The 23,924-nt window shown below is 49.4% G+C and overlaps 3 non-coding genes across 3 annotated transcripts; all 3 read right to left on the bottom strand.

The window, feature by feature from the left end:
- Positions 1-3,655: 3,655 nt before the first annotated feature.
- Positions 3,656-3,727, bottom strand: TRNAD-GUC (transfer RNA aspartic acid (anticodon GUC)). The gene has a single exon. It is a non-coding gene; the product is annotated as a tRNA-Asp (tRNA).
- Positions 3,728-8,922: 5,195 nt separating this feature from the next.
- On the bottom strand, positions 8,923-8,994 carry TRNAD-GUC (transfer RNA aspartic acid (anticodon GUC)). Its single transcript has one exon. It is a non-coding gene; the product is annotated as a tRNA-Asp (tRNA).
- Positions 8,995-22,372: 13,378 nt separating this feature from the next.
- On the bottom strand, positions 22,373-22,444 carry TRNAD-GUC (transfer RNA aspartic acid (anticodon GUC)). Its single transcript has one exon. It is a non-coding gene; the product is annotated as a tRNA-Asp (tRNA).
- Positions 22,445-23,924: the final 1,480 nt, after the last annotated feature.

The raw sequence follows: 23,924 nt of genomic DNA, 5'->3' as shown, positions 1-23,924 counted from the left end.
TTGTAGGTCAAGCTGCAGCATTGCTACATGCTCGCCCCACGCATCGCAACATTCTAGAATGGTTCGTGCAACATGAATATTTGTGTAGATTGATCTACCTTTGATTCCGCTTGTCTGATGTGGTCCTACAATTCGTGTTATAACTCGCTGTAACCTCTTTGCCAAGATTTTAGTAAATATTTTATAATCGACGTTAGTCAATGCTATTGGGCGATAAGACCCTACTGACAGCAGTTTCCCTGGGTCTTCCGTTTTGGGAATGAGCACTATATGCGACCGGCCAAAGGACGGGGGTGCATATTTTCGTTTATATGCTTCAGCAATTACCTGATGCAAGATTACGCTCACATCTTTTTTGAAGGCCTTATAGAAGGCCGCTCCCAACCCGTCAGGTCCAGGAGACATCCCTCGACCTAAATCGTCAATGGCCTCTTCAACTTCTTTCTGGCTGATCGGTTCTTCCAGAGATTCGCGGTCAACATCATCTAGTTTTGTCATGCTGGCACGGAACGCTCGTTCCAACTCTTCCGGGACATCGCAACTTGTTCGAAATAATTCGCTATAGTGCTCTAAGAACGCTCTCTCTATTTTTGCTTGTTCGTCAGTGACTTCATTCTTATAACTTATTTTCCGTATTACGTTTTGCCTAGCGTAAGCCTTTTCATCTGCAAAGGCTCGCTTTGTGGGCGTTTCGCCGAGCCATAGCTTTTCGGCTCTTGCTCGGATCACCGCTCCTGTGTACTTATCTTCGTGGATAAGCTCCAGTTGGCTTTTAAGTTCATTGATCTGCTTTGTGAATGTACCAGGCCTATCGGCTTCCACTCTGTACATAAAATCCAATTCTCGTTGTATTTCTTTCTTTTTCCTTTCTTCGTATTTCATTACACTCGCTTTTTCTATTGCACAAATCTTTATTTCTACTTTAAAAAGCTTCCACCGTTCTATCACGTCATCATGTCTCGCCAATAGCTGTTGCAACTTTTCCTTTACGCACTCTACAGATGATTCATTATGCAGCAGCTTGTCATTAAATAGCCACATTTTCCAATTAAAGCGCGAGGCCTCTTTATGCGTCCCAATTGTGACTGACACCAAACAATGGTCGCTGAATGACACATGTTTAACGTCATAACTATGGCACGCCGCTACTAAATGCAATGAAACATATACCCTATCCAGTCTCGCGTGGCTCGCACGCTGGTAGTGTGTAAAGACTGGCTGCGTCCAATTAGTTAATATATTTCCTATATCTTCTAGATTATGGTCTTGCACCATTGCAATTAAGCGTGAGGCACTCTTATCCCTTAGTGGGGCATTTTAATGGGGCGGTGTTTGCGGCAATGAATAGCCGCGGTAACAGGAATGCGGCGCCTGCTGAACGTGAAGATTACGAAGTCATCTTGCCTACATTGCCTACAGGTCGTACAGTTTTGAATACCATATTTTTACATGCCGATATTCGGGCCAGGCCTTATCGAGTTGAAGTCTTCAAGGATACGTTGGACCGTCTGGCATTGCTCCCTGAGGTACTAGCCTTGGGGGCGTACCACATGAGTCACGTATGGGCCGTCACCTTCAAGAATGCGGAAGGCGTGAAGAAGGCTCTGACCTTCGGTGAAATGAAGGTGAAGGGTCGCCGCTGTGTTGTAGTTCACCCTGCGAACCAAGCCCTGCGCTTGAAGTTGCACTGGCTGCTTTTCAATGTTCCCGATGAAGATGTACGTGCTGCACAAGCCATGTTCGGGAAGGTAACAGATGTCGTGAAAGAAAAGTGGCGTGTGAATGGCATCCACGAGAAATGTACGACGACGCGGACGGTGAGCATTCAGCTCCATCCAGGCGTCAAGTTTGACGACCTCCCACATCAGGTTCGTGTTGGTGGGGAACTGGCGCTGCTAATTGCGCCAGGAAGAGCACCAGTGTGTTTTGCGGTGTCACACCGCGGGACATATACGACGCGACTGCCGTGTCCCTCGATGTGCTCGGTGCCGTCGTTTTGGGCATGACGAGATTTTGTGTGTGAAGACGTACGCAAGTGTAACAGGACCAGTTGGAAAAACTGACGCAGCAGAGCTCGTCATGGACGAAGCCGACGCGGAAGAAGCTGCAGGAACGTCGAGTCAAGTGACTCAAAAGGAGATGCGACCAGCAGACATGCCTTCGTATCCGCAACAAAATGAACAGCAAGGAGACCATAGCCTTGTAGAAAAGCCCGACGTCAGGGAAGTGCCTGAAAAGACAAGTGGGAGCGCTGAATACGGTGAACCTTCAAAGGATCCAGCGAGCCAACACACGGAAAGCATGGACGTCACGGTGCAATCCACCGGAGGCGCAGTCGGCAAACGAGGACGCGAAGCTACAACGGACGACGAGGACAGACAAGACGTCGTTGGGTCTGTGGAACCACCAACGAAAACGGTGGCGACTCGACGCGCGTCATTGAAGCCCAAGCCCAACGTTCCACCAGACAGAAAAGCGGTGTTGAAACCGTCAACGTAGCCGCGAACTATACTAACGAGGAGACATGGGAGGCCTCAGTTAAAGCACTATATACACGATGGCAATAAAAGCGCAAAAGTTTTCGCACAATCTTTCTCACAAGCACGCGAAAGATACAGACAGATACTGCAGATAAGTGTCGCGGGCGCAGCTACATGTGCCTAAAAAAAAAGAAGTAAAAAAAAGATCACTCCTCGTCGGGGAATCGAACCCCGGTCTCCCGCGTGACAGGCGGGGATACTGGCCACTATACCAACGAGTTTTCTTTTTTTCCTTTATTGCCGGTTATTGGCCCGGATAAAAAATACACATTCACAAATAATCAAAAGGCACACTCACAATATGTTAAAAACGACCGCAGAACTTGTCCGGCGGCGCTTGTGCTAAAACTCCCTTATCGCCAATAATAATTCCACTCGTGGCAACCACTCTGGGATGCACTCCAGCAACTTTTGTTCCTCTACAAAGTTCCGTATGCTTTCTTTGAAATACTGGCGAGGCGCTCTTGCATCGAGATCGGTGTGCCTTACCGCCATTCTACATTGCCAAATACTATGCAGGGCCATAAGCATGATCATATCAAATGGGGTACCATCATCACTTTCTATTGGCAAGTAGCGAATCCCATACGCATCTAGGGGGAAATCTTTTTTGATTGTGCGCTGGAGCACATCCCAGAGGAAAACAGCATCCCAACAATACAGAAAAACATGTTCAATTCTCTCCTCCCGCCTCCAAATTGTACAAGGAGTGCCCCAAGGAACAAAGAACCCTGTTTCAGCCAGCCACGGTTTGACAGTCAGCGTTCCAGTGTGCAATTTAAAAAAGAACGTCTTAGCGCCTGACGGTACTAGCATCGCCTTAACGCGCTTTAGAACATTGTGCCCATGGCCTGCTCTGTTGAGAGACCGATATAAAGGCACAGGAAGAACAACATCACACAGGTCCTTGTACAGTTTCTTCCGGTTGACTTCACTCCTAACGAGGAGACATGGGGAGGCGTCAGTTAAATCACTATATACACGATGGCAATAAAAGCGCGAAAGTTTTCGCACAATCTTTCTCACAAGCGCGCGAAAGGTACAGACAGATACTGCAGATAAGTGTCGCGGACGCAGCTACATGTGCCTAAAAAAAAAAGAAGTAAAAAAGATCACTCCCCGTCGGGGAATCGAACCCCGGTCTCCCGCGTGACAGGCGGGGATACTGGCCACTATACTAACGAGGAGTTTTTTTTTTCTTTATTGCATGGAATTATCGTTACTGTCAAACCGATGCTGTTATATTACATGTGATCATACAAGAGAAACAAATTCACAGAAAGTATACAGTCCAATGACAGTTCAAAATTCTGGTAAACAAACACAAGCGTCCAGACGCGAAATCCATTCAGGGACGGGATCATATGTAGCCACTACACTCCGGACTTGAGCAGTCTCTTCTCGGAAGATATACCTCGTCGAGCGAGGTGGCTCGGCATGTCTGTCGATCATTCGACTTCTCCATTATGAATAAAGTCCTAATAACATAAACAAATCATATGGTGTATTACTGGCTGTCTTTTTGAAAGGAAGGAACCGGATACCATAACATGTGAGAGGAAAGTCCTTTTTGATAGTTCGTTGTAAAATGTCCCAAAAAAGAAATGCGTCACGACAAAGTATAAAGCAATGTTCTATTGTCTCGGGTTGATTGCAAAGTCTACAATTTGTATTCCAGGGTACATACAGTCCTTTTTCCTGAAGCCACGTTTTAACTGGCAGTGTGGAGGTGTGCAGCTTAAAGAAAAACGTTTTCGCTGCTGGCGCAATGCAATTTCTACGGACACGGCAAAGAACATCTTGACCAAATAGAGACAGATACGGCTTTCGGTACAGAGGTTGAGGGAAAAGGTTATCTATAAGTGCTGCATTTAGCGACGTGCGATTAACGGTAAACAAATATTCAAGGTTGAATCTGGCTTTTAAGAATGAAATAGTGTCGACAAGTTCCTTTAGGAAGCCCCATAACGGTAGTTCTTGAGCAAAGTTTGTCGTGACAAAAAGAAAAGGGACGTGTGACGCAAGACGTGCTCGATTAACTGCGAGAAGGAATGGATGACGGACATTTTTAAGGTAAAATAGGCGCATGACCAATTGTCGCACAAACAAATGCACAAGACCCAGGCCTCCCTTTTCAAGCGGGAGAAAAAGGTTGTCCCTTCTCATGGCTTCCCATGATGAATGCCAAATAAAACATGCAAATATTCTATGAAATGCCTGGACATGGACACGTGAGCAGTGCAAGACCTGCAGAACATAAAGAAGCTTAGAAACGAGAAATGTATTGCATGCCTTAGCTCTCGCAAAAATGGAGAGATCACGTCCTTGCCAGGTTGTCACCTTTCCACGGATAGTGGTTATCGTGGACGCCCAATGAGGTCCACTATTACGGAAGTTATCGAGAGGTACTCCAAGATATCGCAACGGAGACCGATTCCAATGAATATTCGCGAATGCAGAGGGAGTGAGCCACCACATGACTAGCCAAAAGCCTCTACTTTTATCAAAATTTACAGTAGCTCCTGCAGTCTCACAGAAACGCAGGGTAGCGTTTATTGCCTTGGTAATACTTGGCTTATCGACGCAAAAGAAGGCAATGTCATCTGCATAAGCTAGCACTTTAATTTCCTCATCGGCATACATATATCCTTTAATGCTAGAGTCGAAAAGCACGCTTAAGCAAAGCGGTTCTAAGTATATGGCGAAGAGTAAAGGCGAGAGCGGACAACCTTGACGAACGGATGACTGTACTCGTATTATATCTGAGAGGGTACAGTTCACAATTAACTTTGTGGTGCAATGTTTATAACAAAGTGTTATACCTTTGTATAATACAACCCCTAGCTGAAGATGTCGCAGTAGTTGGAAAAAAATTCGTGTTGAACCTTATCAAAGGCTTTGGCGAGATCAATCTGGAGAAGAGCTACTTGATCCGTACTACCCTCTATGCACTCAAGGACTGAACGTGCGATATGAACATTTGTCTGTATAGAGCGGCCTCGAATTCCGCATGTTTGATGATCACCTACTAATTTAGTAATGACTGTCTGCAATCTATTTGTGAGTATTTTTGCAAATATTTTGTAATCTACGTTACATAACGATATCGGCCTATATCCGTTTACTCTCTTTATTGTTTCATCATCAGTGCTTTTTGGTATTAAGGTTGTGTGGCCCTGATAGAAAGATGGAGGAAGTTCTCCATATTGATAGGCTTCCTCGAAAAGTTGCTCCAGAAAAGGACAAAGGAATTCCTGAAATTTTATATAAAATTCAGCACTAAGGCCATCAGGACCAGGCGTCTTGTTCTTCTGCAGCGTTTCGACGGCAAAATTAATTTCTTCTCGAGTTATTGGCCCATCAACGCTGAGTCGATCATCTTCTTCTAAGTGTGGCATAAGCGAAATAAACTGATCAGCGTTTTCTTCGTATCCATTCTGAGGCTTAACTGCGGCGAAAAGATCTTCATAGTGAGCTTCAAATAGGCCTATTATTTGGGACGTGTCTGTGTATATAGACCCACCAGACTCAATTTCTAATATTTGCTTGGAAAGCGCGTATCGCTTCTCATCACCGAGAGCCCTTTTTGTGGGCAGTTCCTCTTTGAAGCGAGTCGTGCGTGAACGCACCATGGCTCCTTTGTACACTTCCGTCTCATATTTCTGTATTTGTGCGCGAACTGTGTTTACTTCATCGCTATACAACCCTGGTTCCTGGCTTTCGAAAGCGTGCAGCTTGTGAAGTAGATCAAGGAGGTAATGCTTTTCCGCTTTTTTTCTTTGAGAGAGCTCACATGAAATGGCATTCGCCTCATTTTTTGCTCTATTTTTGAACATTTCCCGTTGAGCAAACAAAGGAAGCTGTTGACATTGTGTTATTTCTAGCCATAATTTTTTCACTTCGTTTACAAAACTTTCCTCTCGCAAAAGTTGTGTATTAAGTTTCCACAGTTCCCAGTTTGGAGCAAACCTGCGAAATTTTCGGGGACCCCATTAAACAGCTACTAAACAGTGGTCTGTGAAAAATACAGGCTTCACGGCGTAGTTGTGAATGTTAGACGACAGATTCGTCGAAACATACACACGATCAAGTCGAGCATGGGAGACGCCTTGAAAGTGCGTGAACCGCACCCAAGATGGTGTGCAGGCGCCCACGTCTATTAGATTGTGATCTTCCGTTAACTGATGCAAGAAAGTAGCACTTGCATCATAACGATTAGTTAGGTATGAGTGGTCTCTGGAATGACAAACACAGTTGAAGTCTCCCAACAGTACCAAATCTCTATCAGTATCTAGGAGCGGAGCAAGTGAGAGGAAGAAAGCCTTCCTGTCACTCACTTTTGAGGGAGCATAAACGCAAACAAATCTCCAATTACGGGAATGAAAAGAGAGGTCACAGCATATAAGGCGGCCTTCCCCATCAACACGCAGCGACAATGAAGAATGATTTAACTGCTTTCTGACTAACAAAAAGCATCTAGCGGAAGCGCCACATGCTTGGCTAATACACACCTCGTAATCAGGTTGAAAAGTTTGCATCGCAAGGTTGACATCACAAGCAGACGATATCTTTGTCTCTTGCACTGCACCAACATCAACTTCATGCTGCCTAAGCACGTGTAGTAACTGCTGCTGACGCCTTATATTCCTCAGCCCACGTACGTTGAGTGTCGCTACACATAAGGGGAGGGTGAAGGCGGTAGCCATTTTGCTCACCTAAAGCTTTTGTATTTCATTGCCCTTGGCCACAGGTAAATCTGTGGTCTTGCTCCCTTTGGACTTCTTTGTGCCACTCTCCTGACTACGCTGATATAACCGGCGGGGCACATTATCACCAGGAGAGGGAGTTTGCTGAGCACTAGGAGACACTTTCTCGGGCGCCTGTAGTGCACATTCTGTTGCTTCGTCGTTGCATGGTGCCGGACGTTTCCTGGCCTTACTGATGTCCATCGCCTCTTCCTCTTCTTCCTTGTCATCAGGGGGCTTTTCTTTAAGGCTTGCTAGGCCAGGTGGGCAAACTGAGTCATCCTCGCCGGAAGCTTCGCTAGTATTACTTGAGCTGTTATGACTGGTTGGCATTGGCTTCAAGGACTCCTGGTCCTCGTCCCTAATGCCACCTGTAGTCTCTCCGGTGGCATCTACTACCTCTGTAGAATCCATGAGGTGGTCCAGTTGTGGCTCGTCTGCGCTATATTGCCCAGAACGAAGCTTATTGGCGTAGGTGGACACGCAGGCGTCCGCTGAGTGACCAAATCGATGGCACTGTAAGCATCTCGGTGTTCTGCATTGTCGTCGAACGTGTCCCACGCGCTTGCAACGAAGGCACAGAGGAGGCCTACCGGGGATAAGTACGAGGCCCAGGTGTCCATAAATGGACATAATGTGCGGTATTGAGGTTACGGTGATAGTGTCCTTGAGCACCAAGGAAACCTCCCGGTTTGTTGTCACCTACTGTTCCATGCCAGTGCATCTCCATGCTTCTCTCTCCACCGACTTCACCTGACCATAGGCCTGGAACGCCTCTTCAACGCGTCATGGTTCAAGGTGAGGTGGAAGCCATAGTAATTTAAGCTTGATGTTTTTAGTCTCCGGATCTATCACCATGCACTTCAGCCCTTTGACACGGAGCTCACCACAGGCGACGAGAGTCTGTTTTGCCGCACTACTAGCGCAAGTAACCATCCATACATGGCTCATTTGATACTGACCGACACCTACAATATCTGAAGTATTCACTACCTCAAGCAGAGCGTCTCGGAAGTCGGGAGCACGGTATGGTCTGCCACTCAAGTCCGCATGAAGGAAAATAGAATTCAAAACATCGTTACCGGTTGGTAGACGCGGGAGGACAACTTTGTAGCTTGCATCTTCGTTCAAAAACGGGGTCGACGATCCTCGGCCTGGGGCCGATGCGCTGTTTCCAGCAGAGAGCATTTTAGAGCACAGCCGTTCCACACGGCTTCTTCTTCGACGAGGAGACATGCGAGGCGCCAGCTAAAGCAGTATATACAAGATTTGAAAAAAAAATCGTAAAAGCGTTGACGCAATCTTGCGCACAAGTGGGAAAAAATAGAGACAGCTGCTGTTGAGGAGTGTCGAGTGCGCCGTCGCGTGCGCCTACAAAGAAGAAGGAAAAAAGAAGCACTCCCCGTCGGGGAATCGAACCTCGGTCTCCCGCGTGACAGGCGGGAACACTGGCCACTATACTAACGAGGAGACATGGGAGGCCTCCGTTAAAGCACTATATACACGATGGCAATAAAAGCTCAAAAGCTTTCGCACAATCTTTCTCACAAGCGCGCGAAAGATTCAGACAGATACAGCAGATAAGTGTCGCGGGCGCAGCTACTTGTGCCTAAAAACAAAAGAAGTAAAAAAGATCACTCCCCGTCGGGGAATCGAACCCCGGTCTCCCGCGTGACAGGCGGGGATACTGGCCACTATACTAACGAGGAGACATGGGAGGCGTCAGTTAAAGCACTATATACACGATGACAACAAAAGCGCAAAAGTTTTCGCACGAGATTTCTCACAAGCACGCGAAAGATACAGTCAGATACTGCAGATAAGTGTCGGGGGCGCAGCTGCATGTGCCTAAAAAAAAAAAAAGAAGTGAGAAACTTCACTACCCGTCGGGGAATCGAAACCCGGTCTCGCGCGTGACAGGCGGGGATATTGGCCACTATACTAATGAGGTTTTTTTTTCTTTATTGCTTTTTCACAAACGCAAACAAAAAGATCAAATACACGACATGTACATATTCTAAAAACACCAGCCACAGCTCGGCCAGTGTAAGGTATTTAAAATGGCTTCACAGAAGCCAATTGGTCTAGTACAGGAAGCCATTCCGGGGGTTCACATAGTGCTCTGAAAGAGTCGCGTGTGTATATAATGCTCTCAACAAAATAGTGTCTTGCTGAGTGAGCCTGTATATGAAAATGCCTGATGTCCATTCTCGTGTTCCATACGCTGTGCATGCAAAGGAGCATTAGCATATCACTCGGCGCTTCCCCTGTTTCTGCACGCGGAAGAAACCGGATTCCAAAAGGGCTTATCGGCAATTCTCTTTTAAGTGTTCTTTGTAGGACGTCGCACAGAAATACGGCGTCATGGCAGTCAATAAAAATATGCTCAATTGATTCTGGCTTATTACAGATTAGGCAGTTTACCGACCAAGGTACAAAAAGACCTTTGCTTTGTAACCATGGCTTTACAGGGAGAGTGTCGGTATATAATTGAAAAAAAGAACGCTTTAGCAGAGGGTCTCACTGGCATTTTTTTAACGCGCTTTAGCACATCGCGCTCAGGACCTAGCCTGTAGGCAGCTCGGTAAACCGGTAATGGTAAAAATACATCGAGAATATCAGAATACAAACCTTTTTCGTGATATCACACAAGTATTCATATGAAAAAACCTTGCCTAGAGCAGGCGTACAGAAATAACCACTTAACGCCGATAAGGACTGAGCGGTCTAGCTCCGAAAGAAACAGATGACACGACAAAGTCAGATAGATAATCATGCAATCGTGCTTGGATCACAGTTCTCAAAAACACATCACTTTGGGCCCGCACAAAGAAGAATCTGCTTACCAGCTGCTTGAAAAACAGGTGTGAGAGCCCTAGCCCACCATTTTTCACCTTGTGCAACAAATTGCACCGGCTTGTGCGCTCTCATTGCGATGCCCAAATAAAGGTCGCAAACACTCGGTGAATTTTTTTAACCGAAGTTCTTGCCATGGCCAGCACTTGCAACACGTAGAACACTTTTGCAATTAAAGACATATTACAAACGGAAGCTCTTGCGAACATTGAAAAGTTATGGCCACCCCATTTATCGGTAGCATTTTTGACGCGTTTATTTTCCTCAGACCAATATTCATCAGCATTTAGGTAGTTATTTAGCGGGACACCGACGTACTTTCCGGGGGAGACGGTCCAATTCATATTACAGTACACCTCGGGTGTGCTCTGCCAGTTGCCATGCCAAAATCCAAGGCATTTCGGCCAACTGATCACGCTACCAGTTGCTGTGCAGAACGCCTTAGCAACACTGACAACTTCCTGCACGCTTCTAGCATCAGTGCAAAACACGGCTATGTCGTCCGCGTACGCTAAGACCTTAACTTCACTGCTGAAAAAAGTGAAGCCTCGAATACATGGTGTTGCAAACAAACGTAAACAAAACGGCTCCAAGTATATCGCAAAAAGTAGAGGGGACAACGCACATCCTTGTTTCACACTCGATCGCGCTGGAATTGACATACTTAATTCTTTGTTGATCACTAATTTGGCTGTGCAATCATGATACACCATTTTAACACCTCCAGTAATTACAGATCCAACATTTACGTGCTCCAGCAATAAAAACAGAACTATACTAACGAGGAGACATGTGGAGGCGTCAGCTAAAGCACTACATACACGATGGCAATAAAAGCGCAAAAGTTTTCGCACAATCTTTCTCACAAGCGCGCGAAAGATACAGACAGATACTCCAGATAAGTGTCGCGGGCACAGCTACATGTGCCTAAAAAAAAGAAGTAAAAAAGATCACTCCCCGTCGGGGAATCGAACCCCGGTCTCCCGCGTGACAGGTGAGGATACTGGCCACTATTTTTTTTTATTGCCTACTTGGCATTCAACAAAAGTAGATACAGTGCATTGTCACTTTTAAAAGTGCTGCCACATCACTTTCAGCACGTGAGGGGTTTAAAACGCAGTCGCTTCATCATAGATATTTCCCCAAAAGGTGGTACCGCTCAGGCTTTTCAGTTTGAACTTTGCACACTCGCCTCAAGTATTCTACACTCTCAATGAAATACTCTCGTGCCGGTGGCGAATTCAGGTCCTCGTTCCGAACGGCCATCCGCGTCCTCCACACGCTGTGGAGTACTAGTGCCATGAACATGTCGTAGGGCACACCCCCTACGTTCTTGACAGGCAAAAGACGGATGCCGTGCGGGGTAATGGGCAAGTCTTTCTTCAAGGTCCGCTGAAGGATGTCCCAGAGAAAGACTGCATCACTACAAACCAGAAATATGTGTACAACAGTCTCCGGCTTTTTGCAGATGATGCAGTGTACTGACCAGGCAACAAAAATGCCCTTTTCTCGCAGCCAAGGTTTTGTAGGGAGTGTGCCACTGTGTAGCTTGACAAAGAACGTTTTTACTGATGGTCGTACAGGCATCCTTTTAACAGTTCCTAAAACATTGTCCCCTGGACCTCTTGAGTACAGTGATTGGTATACAGGAAGCGGCAACATGGTTTCTACAAGATCTTTTTATAATTTCTGACGCGTCACCTCAGAGATACTCCATTGAAAAGCGTACTTTTAGGATTTCGAAAGTACCAATAATTTCACGCATATAACCCCTTGGCCGTCTTTGTTCGACATTGACCGTTGAAACAATAAATTCTGGCAAATAATTCGACAATCGCACATGTAACACGGTTCTCAAGAAGCGATCGCTTTGATCGCGTAAGAAAATAAACCTAGCCACGATCTGCCGCAAGAACAGGTGGAGTAGACCAAGCCCCCCACTGCGCACAGATCGAAACAAATTTGTGCGACTGGTTCTTTCCCACGTAGAACTCCAAACAAATACTGCCATCACTCTGTGTAGCGTTTCAACTGCATTGCGTGTCATAGATAACACTTGAAGAACATATCACACTCGCGAAACAAGAAATATGTTGCACACAGTTGAACGCGTAAACATTGAAAATTCTCGGCCACCCCATTTCTGGGTCTTCTCGCATAGTTGCTCCGTTTCATTCTTCCAATATTCTGTTGTGTTCCGGTAGTGTTGGAGTGGTACCCCTAGATACTTATCAGACGTCACCGTCCATGTGACATTTTCAAACAATGAGGGTGTACTTCGCCAATTTCCATGCCAGATACCGAGGCATTTATTCCAATTAATTTTACTACCGGTGCACCCACAGAATGTCTTCACATCATTTACTGCCACTCTCACACTTTCTTGATCATCACAGAACACTGCGATATCATCCGCATAACTAAGCACTTTGACTTCCGCGGTCATCAAGCGGAATCCACGAACTCGTTCATTCTGAAGCACTTTTTGGCAAAGAGTCTCTAGGTAGAGAGCGAAAAGTAATGCTGACGCAGGACATCTTTGTTTTACGCTTGAGAAGACTTGAATGCTTTCGCTGAGCTGTTTGTTCACTACAATCCTCGTAGTGCATCCAGTGTATGCCATTCGTACCCCCTCCGAAACCACAGATCCCAGTTTTACGTAGTCGAGCATGCACAAAAGGATCTCGTGACTCACGCGGTCAAAGGCTTTCTCGAGATCGATTTGTAGCATCGCTACCCTACTCTCAAAATCTTCACAACATTCTAAAATATTCCTTGCAACGTGAATATTCGTAGTTATAGATATACCTTTGATGCCGCGGGTCTGATGGGGCCCTACGATTTCTTTAATAACAGTTGGAAGTCGCCTGGTCAACACACTCATAAACAGTTTATAATCAACATTAGCCAAGGTTATGGGCCGATACGATCCAATAAATTGCTGTTTCGCGGGGTCTGTTGTTTTGGGAATCAACACAATGTGTGATCTGCGGAAGGACCCTGGTAATTCTTTTCATATGCCTCGTGCAAAACTTCACATAAGGCTGCTGCCACAGGGCTTTTAAATTTCTTATATAAAACTGCGCTTAGGCCATCTGGACCAGGTGTCTTTCCAGAGGTAATTTTTTTCAATTGATTTTTCAATTTCTTTGACGGCGATACGTGCCTCTAAGCTTGCCTTTATGTCGTCGTCGAGTTGCGGCATAACCCGCCGTGGTTGCTCAGTGGCTATGGTGTTGGGCTGCCGAGCACGAGGTCGCGGGATCGAATCCCGGCCACGGCGGCCGCATTTCGATGGGGGCGAAATGCGAAAACACCCGTGTGCTTAGATTTAGGTGCACGTTAAAGAACCCCAGGTGGTCAAAATTTCCGGAGTCCTCCACTACGGCGTGCCTCATAATCAGAAAGTGGTTTTGGCACGTAAAACCCCAAATATTAATTATTAGAGTTGCGGCATAAGTGATAAGAATTCATCTTTGAATGTGCTACTGCCCTGTTTGATGCTTCCTAATAATTCGCGATAATGTTCCACAAACGCTTGTTCAATTATTGCTTTATCGCTTGTGACGACGTTTTGATATTCTGTCGCCTTGAATTCGTTTTTAGTTGCGTAGCTCCTCTCGTCTGCCAGCGCACGTTTCGTGGGCATCTCGCCACACCAAAGCCTTTCGGCGCGTGCGCGCACCACAGCTCCCTTGTATCTTTCCACGTCTATAGTCTCCAACTTTCTTTTCACATCTTTAATTTCTTTACTGCGCATGCCCGGTTGCACACATTCTTGACAGAGTAAAACATCTAACTGGCACTGCAACTGATTTTCTTCTTTCATTGGGCGGTGTTTTATACAATATGCTCTTTCAATAGCTTTCATTTTTACTTTTTCTTTAAAAGACTCCCATGTATGAATCAAACTGCCCATGTTACACTCGAATACTTCTTCTAATTCAGTTTTAACGTTCTCTACAAACGTGTCATCATCGAGTAGCTTGTCGTTCAATTTCCACAGGTCCCAGCTAAACCTCTGCTTTTCTTTCTTATTGATGGCGAACATGACTAGGCTATGGTCGCTGAAAGATACGTGCTTCACACTGTAATCTCGGCACATAGGAAGTAGCACAGTAGACATGTAGGCTCTGTCAAGCCTCGCCTGACTGCTAAGCTGGTAATGTGTGAACTGCGTGCCCTGAGAAAGCACATATCTTACGTCATCCAACTCTCGCTCGCGAACCAGTGCATTAAAAAATAAGGCACTATAATCACGCACCGGCGCTTTGCTTGCCCTATCTTCGGGAATGCAAACGCAGTTGAAATCTCCGAGAAGAATAATTGTCCTATCACACGACAGGTGCACTTCAAGGTTTTAGAAAAATATTTTGCGCTCTTGCTCCCTATTTGGTACATATACACAAACAATCCGCCAATTCGCGCCAGAAAATGAAAAATCACATACAATTAATCGTCCCAAATCGTCAACATGCAAACACTACTACAATACGAATGCTGGTCTTCATAAAAAGCAAGCAGCCACCAGATGTACCACGAGAATGGCTGACACATACATTGTATAGGTTTGATTGATAAACTTTATTAAAAGAATAATCAGAAAAACCGCTAATGGTCGGGGCCCTTAGTCCAGGGCTCCGCTGGCTCTTGCCATCTTCTCAGCTCTCTTAATCAGCTTGAGCTGGTCGTCGAGGGCCGAGCTGGACAGCAGTGCCTCCCATTGCTCCCTCGTTATGTTCGTGTCTGGGTGTTCTATGTTGTGTAGTGTGCACTCCCACTTAATGTGGTATAGAGTTGGTGTGGCCCCACACCATGGGCATTCGTCCCTGTAGGCTGTGGGGTGTATCCGATGTAATATGTGTAGGTTCGTGTAAGTGCCTGTCTGGAGCCTACGCCAGGCAGCGGCATCTTCTGTCTTTAGGTTTCGATGGGGTGGTGGATATCGCAAGCGACGCCCTCTGTGGTAGTTCACGATGGCTGAATACTCGAGGTCGACAGGGTCCAGGTCTTCTGCAGCCGGCGTGATGAGTGCTCGGTTATGTACGAATCCTCGAGCTGCTCTGTCGGCTTGCAGGTTGCCCGTGATGCCAGTGTGACCCGGTATCCAGATGATAGTTTGGGTGGCGAAGTCCTCAGAGTCCTCCTTGAGTGTTCCGGCTAGGACTTGTGCAGCAGGTCTTTCAATTCTACCCTGTAGGAAGTTGCGGCAGGCCTGCTGAGAATCCGTGAGGATCGTCAATGGTTGATTTGCATGTAGGCCCTCGCGGATGGCTAACGCGATGGCCAGCTCTTCGGCTTCCGTAATCGTGCAGGGGCGGGTCGATGCCGCGGAGGTAACGTGGCCTCGGTGGTCGCATGCCACTGCAACTGCGCCCTTGTTGTTCGCCCCATACATGGCGGCGTCCGTAAACCGGGCCGTTGTACTGAACCTGAACGCTTTCTCCATGTACTGGGCCCTTGCTCTCCTCCTGCCTGAGTGTAGGTTAGGGTCCATGTTGCGTGGTATCGGGGCAACGTGAAACCTGTCCTGGACGTGACGAGGTATCAAGCAGGTTTCTTGGGTTCGTGTTGTTATTGCTGGGAACCCCAAGGTTCGTAGGACCTGCCGGCCCGTGCGAGTCCGTGCAAGTCTCTGTTGTTGCGAGACGTAATGGGCTTCTGTCAGTTCGCTGAGGGTGTTGTGCAACCCTAGCGCCAATAATTTTTCAGTCGATGTACTCATCGGCAGGCGGAGAGCGGTCTTCAAAGCCATCCTCAAAAGTGTATCGGCCTGCTTTGTCTCGGACTGTGTGAGGTGGTAGTAAGGCAGGCTGTATGTGATTCTGCTCACCACCAGGCTACTGACCAGTCGGAGGGTGTCACTTTCCTTCATGCCTCTGTTCTTGGATGTTACGCGGGAGATCATGCGTGATACCGCCTTGACACTGGTTTTAAGGAGCGCGAGGGTGTGTGTGGCCCGCTGGTTGGACTGCAACCACATGCCCAGCACCCTCAGCAATGGCTTCTCTGGTATGAGGCCCCCGTTGAGGCGTACCTCGAGTCTTCTTGTTGGGTCTGTGGGGACTGTGTGGTTACCCCGGCCTCGCCAGACTCGTAGAAGCTCAGATTTCTCGGGGGAGCATTGTAGACCCCGTTGGCTGACGTAATCTTGGATGAGATTCGCTGCAGTTTGCAGCCGTTCTTCTTTTTCGACGAGGGACCCTGTTGTGGTCCAGAGCGTTATATCGTCTGCGTAGATTGCGTGCCGAAGACCTGCTACGTCCTGCAGTTTGCTTGCGAGACCGATCATGGCGACGTTGAACAACGTGGGAGAGATGACAGCACCTTGTGGTGTGCCCTTGTTGGGAGGGTGGTACACTGGAGTCTGGATCTCTCCCATCTTCAGCTCTGCCGTGCGGTGGCTCAGGAAGCTCTGAACATACTTGTACGTTCGCTCGCCGCAGTTGGTGTTGGCCAGCCCTTCTAGGATTCCTTGGTGGCTGACGTTGTCGAAAGCCCCTTTGATGTCGATTGCTAGGATGACGTGCTCGCCGCTGCGGGAAACGTTACTGAGGACTTCTTCCTTGATTTGAAGTAGCACATCTTGGGTGGACAGGCCTGCGCGGAAACCGAACATGGTGTCCGGTAGGTGTTTGTTATCTTCCAAGTGTCTCTGGAGTCTCGTGTTTATAATTTTTTCGTACACCTTGCCGAGGCAGGACGTGAGCGATATGGGTCTGAGGTTTTCAATTGCCAATTTCTTGCCCGGTTTACGGATCATGATTATTCGTGCGTGTTTCCACATCGCCGGTACCGTACCTTGTTCCCAGTGTTGGTTGAGAAAGGCCGTGAGCGCGGAGATAGACTTGTCGCTCAGGTTTCTGATCATCGAATTCGTGATTTGGTCCGTGCCCGCCGCTGTGTTACGGGTGGTGGCTGCGATGACTGCTCTCAATTCGTTTTCGGTGATCGGTTTGTCCATTAGTGGGTTGGGTTGTCCTGTGTAGGGTGTTCTACATGGTTGTGTGGGAGTGGGATCTCCATAGCACTTGGTCTTGATGGCATCGATGAGGTCTTGTTGGCTGCCTGGGTAGGTGTGTAGTAACCGTTCCAGAGCCCTGTGTCCTTCTCCTTTGGTTTTGGTGGGGTCCAGGATGGCTTTGAGGATGTGCCACGTTTTGGCCGTGTCCAGCGTGCCACCGAAGGAGTCACAGAATCTATACCAGTTCGCTGAGGCGAGTTGCATGGCATATTCTTCTGCTTCCGCTGTTATTTGTGCTATGCGCGTCTTCAGTTTCCTGTTATATTTCTGTTTTTTCCAGCGGCGGGTAAGGCCCCTTTTGGCATCCCACAGGTGTAGTAAGTGGGGATCCAGCTCTGGGGTCTCTTCCGTTCTGGCGATTTCCTTTGTGTGGCGTTGTTTATGTCGACGGAGATTGTCGCACCAGTCTTCCAGGTTCGTGATTGTGTCGGCATCTTGTTCTTGGGCTTCCCTGATTTTGCGCCAGTCAGTGAGTTTAGCTGTGCCGATCTGCCTGCGTAGGCGTCCAGTCTGTAGTGTTATGTTTAGTATGTAGTGATCGCTGCCTAGGTTTTCGAGTGTGTTGAGCCATTCGGCTCGCGTGGTTTGAGTGATGAAGGCGAGGTCGGGAGTGGTGTCGCGTGTTACGCTGTTCCCTTCCCTCGTTGGTATGTTCGGGTCTGTGATGAGTGTGAGGTGACACTGCTCAATTAGTGTTTGTAGCTGGAGACCCTTCCAATCCTGCCTCTGGTACCCTCATAGCGTGTTCTGAGCGTTGAAGTCGCCTATGATTACCAGGGGACTGTCTTTAGCAAGGCGGAGGGTGTCCCCAAAGAGTTTTCCTATGTTTTCCCGCCTCTTGCTGGGGGGGCAATAAATGTTGAGGATGAAGGCGCTCTGTTTCTGGTTGCCTTTATATATTATTTCGAGAAGTACATGTAGTATGTCCACGTCGTCTATGGGTTTGTGTTGTATGGTTGTGATGTTTCTGTCTACTAGTGTGGCTACCTTCCACTTGTCGTCTTGACTTGTGTGGTATTCTTCGTAGCCATGTAGTGTTGGTCGGGTACCGGGCTCTTGTAGGGCTATGACCCCCGGTGGCTTTGAGGAATGGGCGATCAATTGTGTCAGCAGCCCTTTCTTCCTCCGGAACCCACGGCAGTTCCATTGCCAAATTTCTAAGTTTTCTTTGACTTGCCTGTATGGTCTAGGCATTGTTGGACGTTGTGGTCGGTGACGTTACGATTTGGTTCGGTGCTGCTACAGGTGTGGCCTTGTAAAAGTTCTGTCGTAGGGTCTTCCGTAGTTTTATGGAGTGAAGCTGGTTCCTAAGCTTGCTATCTACAGTGGATTCCATGTGTTTTATTGCTGCATCTGTGCGTTGTATTGCAGTCTGTGTTATTTGTTCCAACTGGGCGCGTGTAGCGTCCATGAAGGCTTGCATGTGGTTGCGGATGGCATCGACATGGGTTTGTAGGTCGATGATGTCCTTGTGCGGAGCCATCTCTTGTGGTATTTGTGTGAGCTGTATCACTTGTTGTTTGAGTTGTCTGTTTTCTTGTGTGAGTGTTTGTATCTGTGCGCGCATGGTGGCGAGTTCCTGTTCCAATTTAACAGATAGTGGCGTCTGTGGTTTTCTATACGAGGGGGAGGCTACTGCTGCCCAGCTTACCTCGTGTACTTTGGTGGTAGTCCTCTTGGGTGAGGCTTCCTTGGTCTTTCGGTGGTGCTGCTGGGGCCCCTTGTCTTTGAGTGCCGCGGTGGCTGGTGCTGCCTGCTCTCCTTGTTTGGGCGTCGACCGAGATCGCCGTCTGGGAGACCGAAAGTGAGACCGGGGGCGAGAGCAGGAGCGGGACCTGGACCTTGGGTTGGAACCGGACCGGGATCCGTAGATGCTCGGAGACTCCGAGTAGTCGGAGTCTTCCCGCTCGGAGCTGAACCATCGCGGGCGAAGGTCAGCCGCCTTGGTCGACTGAGTGACCGGGCGGGGCTGTCGTTGGGTTTTGGGTGTGGTCGTGGAGGTAGGCTTCCATCTGGGTGGAATGCGCTTGAGCTTGTTGTTGCACTCTGTTGCAGCCGTGAGATGGGCCCCTCCGCACAGGGCGCACTTCGGAACACAAGTGTGTCCGGCGTCTGGGTTAATGTGGTTGCAAACGTTGCACGCACGAACCGTTGGGTTGGGGCAGACGTCTGGTCGGTGTCCGGTGATTCTACAGATGGAGCAGAACTGCCTTGTCGGCTGGTAGTCTCGGCAAGGCATCTCCCCTCCGTAGTAATACACAAATCTAGGCACCTGGGGTCCCTCGAAGTGGAGTAGGGCTGTCTGGGATTGTCCGAGCATACGGGCCCGCACGATGCGGACTCCATGTGTGCGGACCCGAAGATTCGCCATAAGCTCTTCTTCGCCGGTGCCTGCGTCGATGCCGTGTACGACACCTTTAAGCAGGCCCTCGGGTGTTGATAGATACACCTTCACAGGGTGTGATCGTCCGTGAAAGGTGAGGCTTACAATTTTCATGAGGGTGGCCGCCGTGGCCTCGTGAGGGGTGCTCACGATGATGATGTTCGAGCCGTGTCGCAGGCGGACGATGAAATCATCCCCCTTGCAGGTCGGCGCACCTCCGGTGGCTTGGACGATCGCCTTGGCCACCTGGTGGGTCTGTAGTTTTCGAACTATGAGGCCCGGGGTCGGGCGGATAATGATTTTCATGTCAGTGCGCGGGAGTGGAGGCGCGCGTCGGCGAGGCCTGCTCCTTGCAGCCGCGTCTTCAGAAATAGGTGTACCGGCTCCGCGCTCTTCGCAGGTAGCTTGCGACGTGGCTTTCGCGGCGGCGGCTGGCGCCTGGGTTAGAGCTAGCCCTAACGGTGTGGCTTTCGATGGCGGGGTTTGCCCGACTGGGTCTTGCTCACCAGTGGATTGTTGTTTTTGAAGACGGCGTTTCCGATGAAGGGAAACGACCGTTTGTCACTGACATTCTTGATTGTGGAGCTGCTCCGAGAGGAGGGGAGACGGCCCGGGCAAGGCCTCGTCAGGCAGGGGTCTCGGGTGACTCTCGGATACGACTTCCATGGTTTCAGTGTCGGTGGGTTGGTGGGCAATGGTGCCTGGGTTTCCCGCGATCGTAGCGTTCTGGGCTGGGTCGCCCCCACAGCTCACCGTAGAAACGGTGGCTGCTTGCGGGTCTCCGAGCTCCCGCGCGCCAGCGTTCGGTGTTAGGGCTAACCCTACCGTCGGCGTGGCCGAACGAATAGGGCTCTCGTTGGTCTTAAAACTGCGGCTCACCGAAGTTCGGTTCCGTAGAATCCCCTTGATGTTTAGAAATATATTCCGCTGATCCCAGTGGTACCAGAAGATTTTGGACGCTTGGAAAATTTGAAATCACGGAGCCGATGCAAAGCACGTCTGCACGCTTCGAGCTTCTTCTTCTCACATTGTATAGGGAGCGGAAAGGCGAAAGCATGCGGTCTGTCTGCTCTTGGGACTCGACTTTCGTTTCCTGCACGGCAGCAATATCAACGTCATTCTCAAGCAATAAACGACGCAACTGATACTGTCGCCTCCTAGACCGGCCAAGTCCTCTAATGTTGAGCGTTGCTACGCATAAGGCTCTTTCTAATTTAAAGGACATGTTATCGCTATGAGTAGGCCTACCACACGGTTTCTACTTCAAGTAGTTACTCGCCAGAAAACAAGAAAATCGCACGACTTACGGGCGTCTCGGCTTTTTTCCATGTTTTTACGTCTCGGCTCCCGTACAACACTTTCACATTTGTCTCTTACATATTACTGTCTCTGCAAAAATCACGACAGCCTCACCTACCCAGGTGATGAAGACGGGAGAGGCGGCTTGGCCTCTGCCCGTGGGTCGACCAGAATTTTTGGCAGCGGTTTGAAAGACTGTCGCCTAATCCCCGTTGTCTTCGTCGGTGGTTCTCCACCCTCGCCGCAGTCGGGAGTACTTGTCTCGTTTCTACTTTCATCCCAAGGGCGCTTGCCGGCAAGGCCGCCGACTGCGCTCTCGCTGTCGTCCATGTTGTCCTGTGCAGCTGTAAACTCTGTTGCCTTGGCTGAACTTTTACACGATTCTGGCCTCTCTGAGGCCGTTGCATTCCCAGGTTGTAGCTCCGACGGATGCTCTGCGGGTTCTTGCCCCGTTGTCGCGTTCGGCCCTTTTACTGTGACCGGGTCTGGCGTCGCCAGCACTCTGTCGGACCCTCTGTCACCCGGACTTGCTGCGTCTTCAGCGTCAGCCTCGTCCATGAGTAGCTCAGACGCGTCGCCCCCCTCCACGGGCCCGGTGACGCTGGCATAGGATAGCGTGCACTCGTGCTCCTCATGACCGAACCTCCGGCAGCCACTACAACGCGGCACTCGGCAGTCACGACGAATGTGCCCTTTTCCTCGGCAGCGTAGACAAATGGGCGCTCTTCCCGGCACAACAACAAGGGCTTGCTCCCCGCTTACGTTCACTTGATGAGGAAGGTCGTCAATTTTAAGGCCCACCTTCAACCTGAGCGTTACCAGACGGGTCGTTGAGTCCTTGTCGGCCACGCCGTGCACCCGCCACCGCTCCCTGCTGAGTTCCGTCACTTGGCCGTACGGCGCTAACGCACGTTTCAAGTCTTCGTCGAGTACATTGTGGAGTAGCCAATGTACCTTAATCTGCACATCTTGGTTTGCTGGATCGATGACGAGGCAGCGAGAATTTTTCACCTTGAGGTCACCGACGCCAAGGATCCTTTTCACAGCATCCATATTCTTGAACGTCACGGCCCACACATGGCTCATACGATACGCCCCTAAGGCAACAACCTCGGGGAGCAGCGTCAGACGAGCCAGTGTGTCACGGAAGTCTTCCACTCGATATGGCCGGGAACGCACGTCAGCATGCAAAAAAAAAACAGTATTCAGAACAACTCGTCCTGTAGGAAGGTTCGGCAATAAAACTTCATAATCATTCTCAACGTCAAAAGACCTGTTACCGCGGCCAAAAAGTACCGCTGTAGCCACCCTTGAAGGGCCTGCCATCCTGCGTCCGCTCAGCTCGGCTGCCGGAAGCAGAATCAGACACGGGAGGGGTCAGTTAAAGCATTATATACACGATGGGAATAAAAGCGAAAAAATTTTCGCACAACCGTAATGACAAGTTCGCGAAGGTTACAGACAGATACTGCAGATAAGTGTCGGGGGCGCAGCTACATGTGCCTAAAAAAATTAAGAAACACCACTCCCCGTCGGGGAATCAAACCCCGGCCTCCCGCGTGACAGGCGGGGATACTGGCCACTATACTAACGAGGAGACACGGGAGGCGTCAGTTAAAGCATTATATACACGATGGGAATAAAAGCGCAAAAATTTTCGCACAACCGTAATGACAAGTTCGCGAAGGTTACAGACATATACTGCAGATAAGTGTCGGGGGCGCAGCTACATGTGCCTAAAAAAATTAAGAAACACCACTCCCCGTCGGGGAATCAAACCCCGGTCTCCCGCGTGACAGGCGGGGATACTGGCCAATATACTAACGAGGAGACACGGGAGGCGTCAGTTAAAGCTTTATATACACGATGGGAATAAAAGCGCAAAAATTTTCGCACAACCGTAATGACAAGTTCGCGAAGGATACAGACAGATACACATTCTGCTTCCGGCTCCCGAGCTGAACGGATCGCGGGATCATGAGCTCCAGTGGAGCGGCTTATGCGGCTGTTAGCCGCGGCAACAGGCTTTCGACATCGGAAGATAAGGATTACCAGATTATTTTGCCTCGGCTACCTACAGGACGCATCGTGTTAAACACAGTTTTTTTGCACGGCGACACTCGTATTCGCCCGTTTCGCGTAGAGGATTTTCGGGACGCGCTTCAAGCTCTTGGTATGCTCTCTGGCGTCGTCGCCCTTGGAGCGTACCAAATCAACCACCTATGGGCGGTGACGATGAAGACAGCCGAGGCGGCCCAAAAGCTGGCTGCACTGAAGGAGCTTCAGGTCAAGGGGCGTCGCTGCCTGGTCATCGACCCTAAAGAACAGCAGGTGAAGCTTCGCCTTCACTGGCTTCTTCATGGTGTGAATGATGAAGACGTAAAGACTGCGCTGGCTTCCTTTGGCAAAGTCACGTAAGTAACCCGGGAGCGCTGGCGAGTGGATGGCGTTTCCGACAAGGGCTCGACGACCCGAGCTGTGCTGCTGCAGCTGAAGGCTGGACTGAAAGTCGACGACCTGCCCCACCAGATCCGCGTCGCCGGCGAGCTTGCGCTGGTCGTAGCCCCAGGTCGCCCCATGCAGTGCCTGCGCTTCCGGGGCTCTGGTCACGTTCGTCGAGAATGTAAGGTTCCCCGTTGCTCCAGGTGCAGGCTTTTCGGACACAGCGACACGGACTGTGTACGTTCATACGCAGTAGCCGCGGGGACGGCGGACAGCGAGCCGTTGACATCAGACCACATGATGGACGTGACCGAGGCCGAGGAAGCGGCCAAGGGAGTTGGAAGCGGCAATGGGGTGGCAGAAGCGAGCGGGACGACGACGCCGACTAAACGAGGACCGAATAATGTCCCTCCTCCAGACGAGCCAGAAACCGCACTAATCAGCGTCAGGGTGGCCCAGAAAGAAAATGAGAGCCGTCAGCCGGCTACTGATACTACGGAGGCAGCGGAAAACGACAACGCGACCTCTGCTAGCGCCCGCGTCGAAAGCGACTCGGCACCGGTGAAGAGGTCCCCGCAGCAGGAGGAGAAAGTCGACGGAAGGGCCAGCGGTGACTCCGAGGCGCCGCCGGCTAA

Source organism: Dermacentor variabilis, chromosome 4, assembly GCF_050947875.1.
Source record: "Dermacentor variabilis isolate Ectoservices chromosome 4, ASM5094787v1, whole genome shotgun sequence".
NCBI lineage: Eukaryota > Metazoa > Arthropoda > Arachnida > Ixodida > Ixodidae > Dermacentor > Dermacentor variabilis.
Note: the sequence above shows the minus strand (reverse complement) of the source record. Positions and strands in the feature narration are given on the sequence as shown.